Source organism: Microtus ochrogaster, unplaced genomic scaffold (assembly GCF_000317375.1).
Source record: "Microtus ochrogaster isolate Prairie Vole_2 unplaced genomic scaffold, MicOch1.0 UNK35, whole genome shotgun sequence".
NCBI classification, from domain to species: Eukaryota; Metazoa; Chordata; class Mammalia; order Rodentia; family Cricetidae; genus Microtus; species Microtus ochrogaster.
In genome coordinates this window covers 2,736,878-2,747,200 of record NW_004949133.1, presented here as the reverse complement: position 1 = coordinate 2,747,200, position 10,323 = coordinate 2,736,878, and positions in this window count along the sequence as shown.

Below are 10,323 nucleotides of genomic sequence, written 5' to 3'. Positions count from 1 at the left end.
TTTGGGGGGGGTGTAGCATGGGAGAAGTACCGGAAGAAGACAGCAGAGTCAACTTTTCCGTCATTGGCTTTGCCCTCACCAATGAAGCAGAAAGTCACTCTGGATGTGTAGAGGAAGTAGGCGTGGCCCTTGGTGGCCAATAGGAGGAAGAATTAGAGAAGGGGGGGGATTTCTGAAGCTCCACCCAGTTTGGCTCGCTTCTGAGAACAAGCATAGGTTTGCCCTGTCCCTGTGTGAGTGTGTACCCAGGTGTGTGTGTGAGCACTGACTCAGGGGCCCCAGGTGGGAGAGAGGAATCTACGTGAGGAGACTGTGAGGAATTTGTGTTGAGTGTCTGCCCAGGAGGACAACGGGTGGGTAGAGGTGTCAGTCCTGTGTGCGTAGGCAGCTGTGTGTTTGTCCACCAAGGAGAACAATGGGCGCCATTTCTGCCCCTGTTGCTTTCTGAGAACTTGGCAAAGGGCCCAAGGAGCAGTGGAACGGGGAGAGGACTGGGTAATAGGACCCTAGGGAAGGGAACAATAAAGGGCACGGGATTAAATTTGTTGAAGAAAGGCTAAAACAATGAATTAGCAACTGTCTCTGCAAAGAAGTAGGTTTAGTCCCAGTGGCCAGGGAAGAGGATTACAGAAAAATGCCCCAAAGTTGCATCTAGAGAAATTTAGGTTAGACAAGGAAAAATGATACTCTTGCCTCTAAAGGTTATTAGCCTCTGGAATCTCTCAAGGGTCAGAAGGAATGTCTTCAATAAATAGGAGAAATCTCATTTCCTAATGGAGGAAAACGGGCAGTTCTGCCTGGGAATGCTCAGATACACTCCCCCCCCCCCCCCTTTTTATGTGTGTGTTTTTCAACACTTAGTGCCTTACTGAGGTTCTATTGCAGTCCATACAGGGTAAATTATTGATACATGTGGTCCTGAAGGGAAATAACACATGGATGTGAGCCATGCTGATTCTTGAAGTCAGTGACACATACCTTTGAGGAATGCATGCTGGACTCCATGGGAGGACTCTCTTGTCAACTCAATACCCTGGAGAACTCCTGAATACCATGGGAACCAGAGGTCACCTATATCAGGAATTATCTGCCCCCCCTCCCATCTACCCAAGGAAACCTGGGAGCCCATTAGGGAGACTTTTGTAATAATGAGCAGTCACTGGCTTTGTGGTCAGAGGTCCAGTGTGTGTGGGTGGAAGGGCTCAGTCTTCTTCTTTGGAAAGGGCCGGTCAAAGAGGTGTGAGGATGAGAGCAAGGGATCAGCAGGGGCAGACAGGCCAGCATCACTCGAACCTGAAGTGGGCATGGTGAGGTGATAGAAACATTCCCCCAGACACCGGGGCAGTCATTCTGCTTCACTCCACTTTTCGGTAGAATCCGACTTTTTCTATCAGGCAAGTTGGTTTTCTAGTGGCGGTAGCGTGATGATGGCGATGGGGATGATATTCACCATCGTTTTTGCTACACACTATGCAAGGAACTCAATGGTTTGGATTTATTCCTTCATTGTTTCAAAGAGCAATCCTTGAACTTCTTTTCAAGGTTGCGGCACCTGTTGCCTTCTGGCAGTGGGAGCCCTGCAATTAACAAGACAAGCAATCTCTGCTCGCCTAAAAGCAGTAAGAAAAGTAAGGAGCCAATTATAAAACATGTCTTGTGGCATTGTAAGAGGGTCTAGGCTAGTTCTTTGAGGGACCTTCAGGATGGGTGCCTTGACCCATCATCACCAGCATTGTCACCATCATTGTCATTGCACCTACCACACCCTGGGCCATATTTCCCTACTAGAAAACCAGTTAAAAAATTGGATCCCACCGTACACCTGGGTGTAGAAAAGACGGCACATCTAGAGATGCATGGGTGGCTGGAAGCATATGGGGAGGCCAGGGGTGGTAAGGCTTCCCAGTCACGGTGTGGTAAGATGCAGAGATGAGGTTGAGCCAAACTGGACTATAGATCTTTGAATTTAGAGATGATGCTAAGAAACATGCTTGAGAAGGGAAGTGAGGATCAGATCATCGGAGGAGCTTAAAGGGAAGTTACTGGATGCTTTTCCGGGAGACAGGGTCTTACATGGTTGGTCTTGAAGTTGTGGCGGTCTTCCTGCCTCTGCCTACCACACGCTGGGATCCAGGTGTTTCCCACCGAATGATGCCGAGCTAGACAACGAAGTTGTAAACTGTGCTTTGTTTAGAAAGTTCTAAGAAGCTGCAAGTAAAGAATGGTCTAAACTAGGAAAAGGATTGCTGTGGTGATTCAGGCTGAAGTGAGGCCTGGGTTAAGGGCAGGGCAATGAGGATAGAAGAAGATAATGAAGTTGAAAATTGTGACTCTTATTCACAGTAGAACTTGGAGGGGGAGAGGAAGGGGTTAAGAAAGACATTGGTTAGCATGAGGGGTTAAGAAAGACATTGGTTAGCACATGTATGTGCTAGCTGAGAAATCCACGAAGAGAGGGCGCCAACGCAGAATGTGAATCGTTCCCATTTTACAGAGGAGGACACTTAAGCTCACGGAGTAGCAGTGACTACCCAGTGAAACTCATGGACTGACTGAAACCCAAACTCTAGATAGCAGAAGGCCAAGTTACTGCTCTCCCTGTTGTGGGGTTCCCCTGTGAAATGGCTGACCCTGAAGAAGGGTTCAGCCCGCAGCTGGCTCGAGCTGTGGTTTTCCTGTGAGTGGAGACCGGGGCCACAGTGGAGGAAGGGAGAGGTCAGGCTTGGCAAGAGGTACAGGAAGTTCAGCTCCGCGGCAGCCACCTCTCTAGTTAAATGGAGATCTGGCTGCTTTGGAGAGGAACGGACAAGAGAGCCTGAGGCACAGCCTCTGGATCCTGCCTTCTGCAGGTTCCCTGCTCAAGGCAGCCTGACCTTCTTAGACCTCCCTCAGATAGCCCCATTTTTACAACCAACTGACAGAAACCACAGCGACCACCGGGACAATACCCGAGAGGTGTGCTTTCAGGACATTCGGATGTTTATTGATCCCAAAGGGGTTTGTCACCTCCTGGTAAGGCTTTAATATTTTCCTATCCTTTGGAGAGAACAGAAAAAGCAAAGCTTAGGAAGTGTGAGTGATTTGCCTGGGGTCCTCAGGTTCCTGAGAGCAGAGAGCATACTTTACGCATCTCCCCTCAGCTCCTGGCTCTCAGAAGCAAAAAGTGTTGAAGCCAGAAGGAGCTCAGAGTTCAGGATTTTGAACTGCTGCTGCATGCACTAGAATCCAGGTTTCTAGACTCCTGCCAAACAGCTGATGTTGAAAGCCCAGCACCCCTGGAGCTGGGGCTGGCTATGTACTTCAGGGAACACAGGTTGGTGGATCCTCCTAACCTGACCGACAGAAGCTTCAACTGCTGAACACAGCCCGTTCTCTAAGTGACATCCTCATACTCCAGCACGGGACTCAGTGGGACGCAGTGAGCGATGCAGATTCCAGCCTACTTGCTAGAGCTGAAGACACAGAACCTGGGTGGAGCTTAATTTGCATCTCAGATGGATTCTTCCTTAACTTTTAGGCAGTATATTCGAGAAGACTGGAAAAAGTTTCTCTAACAAGAAAACTGAGGTCTCGGAAGAGTGCTGGCCTGAGCCAGGAACAGTTGTTGTCCCTACCCCCTCAACCCTAGCTCTGTTTGGTGACTGTGGTGGGGTTGCCAGGGGAACAAGCCTGTGCAACTTCCTGGCTTTGGCGTTTTTTCCCCCTTCTTGGCCTTATCTCAGCATCCGCCACCCAGTCCAGGGCTATGTACTGGTCACGTAGAAGGGAAAGCTGGTGCCAGGCATGTCCAGGACTCCCAGGGAACATTGGCCCAAGTACTGAATGGGTTGGAGGGTAGAGGCGTGAAGTTCAAGAAGTCTGGGAGGGTGGGTAGGGGCACCATTTCATTAATGTCTTTCTCTACGGTCTGGGTGGTACCTGCCAAATGGTGGTGTGGGGAGGGTGATGGTGACTCAAAGGGATCTGTCTTCATCATCCCCTATGGCATGTGCTCCTCTCTCTCCTCTCTAGACCCAAAGTCTCCAGCACTTAAGGACCCCATTTCCACCCCAACACTGACATCCCTGTCTCCCCAGTTCTAGGGACTTCTTTCTGTTTGGTTCCAGATTGCTTCCTGTGTTTTATGTCAGCCCTCCTCTCTCCCTGCCTTGGCTGGGTCTCTTGGGCAGTCGTTAAGAACAGGAGAGAGAAGGGGAGTTTTGAAGATGGATGGGGAGCAGTTAGCAATTTAAGGAAAGTAATTCGCGCATCTAAGCGCTTATTTATGTTTTGAGCCTTACTTTGATTTCAAAAGAATTTAGGGTGGTTTGGAGAATTTAAGTGTTCCAGGAAAGGGGATGGTGACGCAGCTCCCAAGCTTCGTGCAGCTTAGTAGAGAGGGTCAGGTCCATTCCTGAGTCCTGATGTTTGTACTACATTAAGGACAAGGACTTCTCCCCCCCTGCTGCCCCCGCATGTGGGGGGCTGGGGAAGAAAAGACTGCAAACTGAGTTTTGAGCACAGTCTTATCTTCATATCCCGCCCCCTGGGGTGGGGGCTGTTATCCTTTCCCCCCCGGAGGAAACCAGGCCCAGACCAGGGTCAAGCCTTGGGAGGCTCTCAAATGACTGTTGTCCTTTTCCATTCTGTTCCCCCAGGGAACACAGCATGGGAGAGCTTCCTCCAGGCCCGCTAAGATGGGATTTTGGCTGGGAACCAGACTTAGAAGAAACAGCTTTACTGAGGACCAAATGGATACCCTTAAAATGGGGTGAAATGATGGGACAGGTCCAGGGGATGGAGATAACTCCTGGCCTCAGGAATGCCTAGGTCTGAGTATAGGGGTTCAGAAAGGCCATGCGGCAGAGCCCTGTGCAGGGAGCACAAAGCCCTCCACGGGAAAGTGGAGTCCCCTTGCATTCACTGCACACGCCCAGCTAACCCCATCCTATTTCCTTTCTTGTCTAGCTTCAGCGTGTGTCACCCTAGTGCTGGAAGGCCAGGTTCCTCCACGCCTTTCAGAGGGGCCAGAGGAAGGGGAGGACAGAGAGTAGCACAGCATTGCTCCGAGACAGGAGATACGCTTCAGTGAGAAGCCAGACTTTATTTTAATAGCTCCCCTAGACCATGTCTTCCAGGCTCCTCCAACTAAATATGCTTACTCATCATAGAGTCAAACTTCCTGTGCCTCCTGCCTCAGGCAGTGTGGGGAGCATCTCAAGGGCCAGCGGGGTGACTGGTTAGGCACCCTTTAAGGCTTGGAGGGATGAGTAGGCTGTTCCAGGTACAAGTCCCAACTGACAGGCTGTGCTCCAGCCCCTTGCCTTGGCTTCTCTCCTGGATCCTGACCCCTGGCTAGTGACCCAGGCCTTAATCTGGGACTTCCCAGGGAGTGGTGTACTTCCCTCTTTTTCCAACTACTTAGCCTCTTACCCCTTCTCTTAGCTTTCACCTCTGGGCTTGCTGGACGGTGAGGACATGATGAAAATGGGACAGAGCGGAGGAGGGTGAGAGGTTTGCTTATGGGGGAAGGTAGAAGGGAAAAGACTCTGAAGATGTGTGAGTAGAAATAGCTGGAAGAAGAAGAAAAGGATGTGGGGGGATGAGTGGGCAGGGATGATGGAGGGAGGTAACCGCTTGAAGCCTCACCAGATAAGGATAGGGTTCTGTTGTGCTTTGGGCCAAGTTCTGCTGAGAAAAAAAAAGGTCTTGGTTTTGTGAGGCTTATGTAGTTTTGGAAGCTCCAATTGAGATAAGCAACACAAAATTATTAATCCAAAATTAAATACAGAAACAAACACTTGGAATAATAAACAAAGCTGGAGTAATTTTTAAAGTTTTTGAGCATTCTGGAAAATGTCACAAAAAAAAAATCTCCACTCCTAGAGGAGCAATATGCTTTGTGAATGGCTTTTGGCCCCACCTCTTGGTCTCTACATAGGATAATGGTTTCACAACCTGAGTAAAACACAACCTTTCCTGGGATGTGGATTGATCAACACTTTTATTATTATTGATAGATTAGAATGTTTCACTTCACAGTTTGTTGTAGGCAAAATTATGTTGGTTTTTATTGTTGTTGTCAAATTTGGGGAAATTTGTATTAAATTTCTTTCTTATAGAAGCTGTAGATTTCAGAGCATTGTTCAGTAATTAATCTTAAGTGTTCTTTGAATTGATGATACTCATTAATCAGATTGTCGCTGGTCCTCCTCTTGCTTTGCTAATATGGGTTTCATGCATTCTCTATCAATGTCAACGCTTTGTATTAAATCAACAAGGAATTTAACATTCTCCCAATGTTTGTGTCATTTCCTTTGTCTTGTTAAATGGATTACTACACACCCTAAATTTAGTCTTCTTATTCCTTCAAATTTCATCTGTTCCTCTTTTGGAATTACCCCCTTTTGGGTATAATTTAAAAATTGTTTTAATTTGCTTCTCAATTTCAAAGTAATTCCTACTGATTTCAGGGCTTGTTTTTTCTATTTCTGTTTCATGAGCTGTCCATTTTAAGTTCATCTAAATGTATTCAAATACATACACTCAATGATGTAAGAAGAAAATATATTGTCCATACATATCAAAATCAGAAATCTTTTAAATTTGACTTGCATGATTGACACCTTGAAAAGTAGGCTGCTGGGGATTTAGGTCAGTGGTAGAGCAGTTTCCTGGGATGCCTGAGGCCCTGAGTTAGAGCCTCAGTTTAAGGAGATTGCATAGTGAGTAAAAGGCAAAAGCTTGACGTCCTGGGCTTGATCTCTGGATGTCGTAGCTAGCGTTGGCATTCATTGTACTTTTATATGGAGATGGGAGGCAGAGATGGGAATCATGCCACTCCACCCCACCCCTGCCCAAACACGTGTGTGTGTGTGTGTGCCACAAAAATATAAATAGACAAAAATATCAGTCCAGATGGAATGTTCTCATCAACCCCTTCCCCTTAGGGCACAGGGGACTATGCAGAAGAGCAGACTGAAAGATCATAAGAGCCAGAGGTGATGGGTGACACCAGGGAACAATGTCTTCCAGACACAACAGCACTGACGCACGTATGAGCTCACACCAAGGAAAGAGTATATTCCAGACACAACAGGACTGACGCACGTATGAGCTCACACCAAGGAAAGAGTATATTCCAGACACAACAGGACTGATGCATGTATGAGCTCACACCAAGGAAAGAGTATATTCCAGACACAACAGGACTGATGCATGTATGAGCTCACACCAAGGAAAGAGTATATTCCAGACACAACAGGACTGACGCAGTACGAACCCATGGAGACTGTGGCGGTGAACACAGGGCCTGCATAGGTCCAAGCCAAGTGGGGGAAGAGGACATGAGCTCCCATCCTTAACTAAGAAGCTATCTCCAGTTGATTGCCTGTCATAAAGGAACAATTAGTTTCTCCATTAGAGTCTCATTGGGTATACAGATCACTCGGAAGGCCAGGCCCCAGGTCCAGCACTAGATGGCCAACACAAAATGAACTCAATGACATTTTTTGTTTTTTTGTTTTTTTTGTTTTTGGTCTCATATTTGTTTGGACATTTTACCTCCTTGCTGGTCTTTTGCTTGTATGTTATGGCTTCTGATTTTCGTTTGTTGGTTTGTTTTGTTTTGTTTTTGTTTTCAGATAGGGTTTCTCTGTGTAACAATCCTGGCTGTTCTGGAATTCATGAATTCTGGAATCCAGAATGGTCTCAAACTCATAGAGACCTACCTGCCCTTGTCTCTGCCTCTCAAGTGCTGGGATTAAAGGTGTGTGTCACTATCACCCAGCTGAGTTTTGTTATTTATTTATTTATTTATTTATTTTGTGCACATGTGTGTTTCTCATGCTTTTTCTTTCTTCCTTTTTTATTTATTTATTTATTTATTTATTTATTTATTTATTTATTTATTATATTCACTTGTTTTCTAACGAGAGAGAGAAATAAAGTGTGGAGTTGGAAGGGTGGTGGGAAGTGGGAAGGATCTGGGAGGAGTGAGAGAGGGGAAACTCTCATCAGGATATATTTTATTAAAAATTATTTTCAAGAAAAAAAGAAGCTCCAAATTAAAACATAAATAAATTCCAGCGGGGTTTAAAGCAGCCTATTCAATGATTCGGTATTTTCAATTAATTTTATTTTATTTTTCAAATCTTTGGAAGTATATTGCAAGGTATGGAGAGATAGGTCTGTGATTAGAAGTACTGACTGCTCTTCCTGAGGAACCAGGGTTGATTCCCAGCACCCACAGAGCAGATCGTAACTCTAGTTCCAGGGGATCCAATGCCATCTTCTGGCCCCCAGGGCTACTGCAGGCATGTATTGCACAAACAATCATATAATACTCATGCACGTGAAAATAAATAAGAAATGTCTTCAAAAACTTTTAAGAAGAAAATATGTCAGAGAGTCCTTAAAATATCCTTGCTGTATTTCACGGTGTGGTAGGCAGAATGAAACACACCCTTCTGACACACTGCCCAGCTGTCCAACTCTTTATCCCCAGAACTTGTGAATACTAACTTTCATGGCAAAAGAAGTTTTGCAGAAATGATGAAGTTAGGGAGCTTGAGATGGGGGTGATCTTCACTGGTTCTGGGTAGACAGCGTCCTGAAAACCTTTCCCCAGAAGAGGGAGGTGTGACTTGCTGAATTGCTGGAAACAGTCAACAATGTTGCCTTTGTGGAGAGTGGAAGGGGTCATGGGCCAAGGGGAAGCGGCAGCCTGAGAAACACCAGAACCTTTAAGAGGAAGGCACCCCTATTGATACTTTGATTTTAGCCCAGTGAAACCCACATCAAACTAAGACTGCAATAAATTCGTGGTTATTTAAACTACTAAATTCATGGTGATTTGTTACAGCAGCTGCGGAAAACCAATACGCAGGACTTAGGTAGTTTTAAAATGAGAACACTGCCTGCCTCATTATGTGTAGGAAAATCCGGGTGACAGGTGTATTTCAGGAACTGTAATAAGGAAATACAAAGAGAAAACATCAGCGAAGGAGAAACGCAAGTAGCCAACTTGTTTGGGTGCCCCGAGGGCAGCTTTTCTCTAATGAACCATATGATGTACATATAACGATATATGTTAAATTGCTGTGTCTCTCTTTAGACACAAAGAACTTTGGTTTTTACTAGAAATTAATATAAGTGGAATCCCCACTTAACATTTTGTCCTATTTTTACTTGTGTGTGTGTGTGGTGTGTGTGCATGTATGTATGCTTGCATGTGTGTTCAGTTCCATTGTATAAGTGTTCATGCATGTGTGTATATGTGCTTGCATATGTGTTCAGATATATTGCATGAGTATTCATGCATGCATGTTTGTGTGCTTACATATGTGTTCAGATACACTGCATGAGTGTGCATGCATGTGTGTATGTGGACTTGCATATGTGTTCAGATACACTGCATGAGTGTGCATGCATGTGTGTATGTGGGCTTGCATATGTGTTCAGATACACTGCATGAGTGTGCATGCGTGCAGAGACTGGAGGTTGGTGTTGGTTATCTTCCTCAGTCTCTCCTCCTTATATAATGAAGCAAGGTCTCTCACTTAAACTCAGAACTTGCTGATTCTGTTGATCTAGGAAGGCATCTTGCTCTGAGAGCCCATCTCTGCCTCCTGAGATTAGGGACTGTCATACCTGCCCTGCCCATCAGGAATCTATGTGGATTTTCAGGAACTGAACTCTGCTCTTCAGGCTTGTGTGGCACAGTTTTATCCAATGATCCAGCTTCCCATGCCCATGTTTATGGCTTTACAGCACTGATGGTTTAGAGGAATAGTTTTCACAGACTGGCTTCTGGCTTTGTTCATTCCCAACCTTGTTTCCCCCACCCCACACCCCATTTTTGGATTGTTGCATCAGGCCTCACAACACAGCTATATGGAGAGTATGGCTGATAACTTGGGGCCTGGATGTCCAATAGTAGCCTGGTGGGAGGAGCGTTCTAGGAAGCCTTCCTATTAAAGGAGAGTTAACTGTACATGCAAGTGATGGAAACCACACCATCATGTGTCATGGAATCCAGAATAACTTCAAATCAACTGACGTTGCACAAATACATGAATAAGCGGACGTATTGCTCAGGGCTTTGCTATGAGCCTTGAGCGCCTGGAGCAAGGCACTGTTCCCAGTGAGGCACATTCAGACGCAACACTGGGGCGTGATTTCCTTAGGGCGCACTCTGTCACCACCCCTCCCTGCCTTTACACCTTCCCTTTAGCTGGCGGTCTGAGTTGTGAAAGGAACACAGGCCTTGTTTTGCAGGTTGCCTCTCTCGGCCTGACTTTCGTCTTTGGTGGTGGTGGTGGGGGCTAACAGCTACCTCAGGGA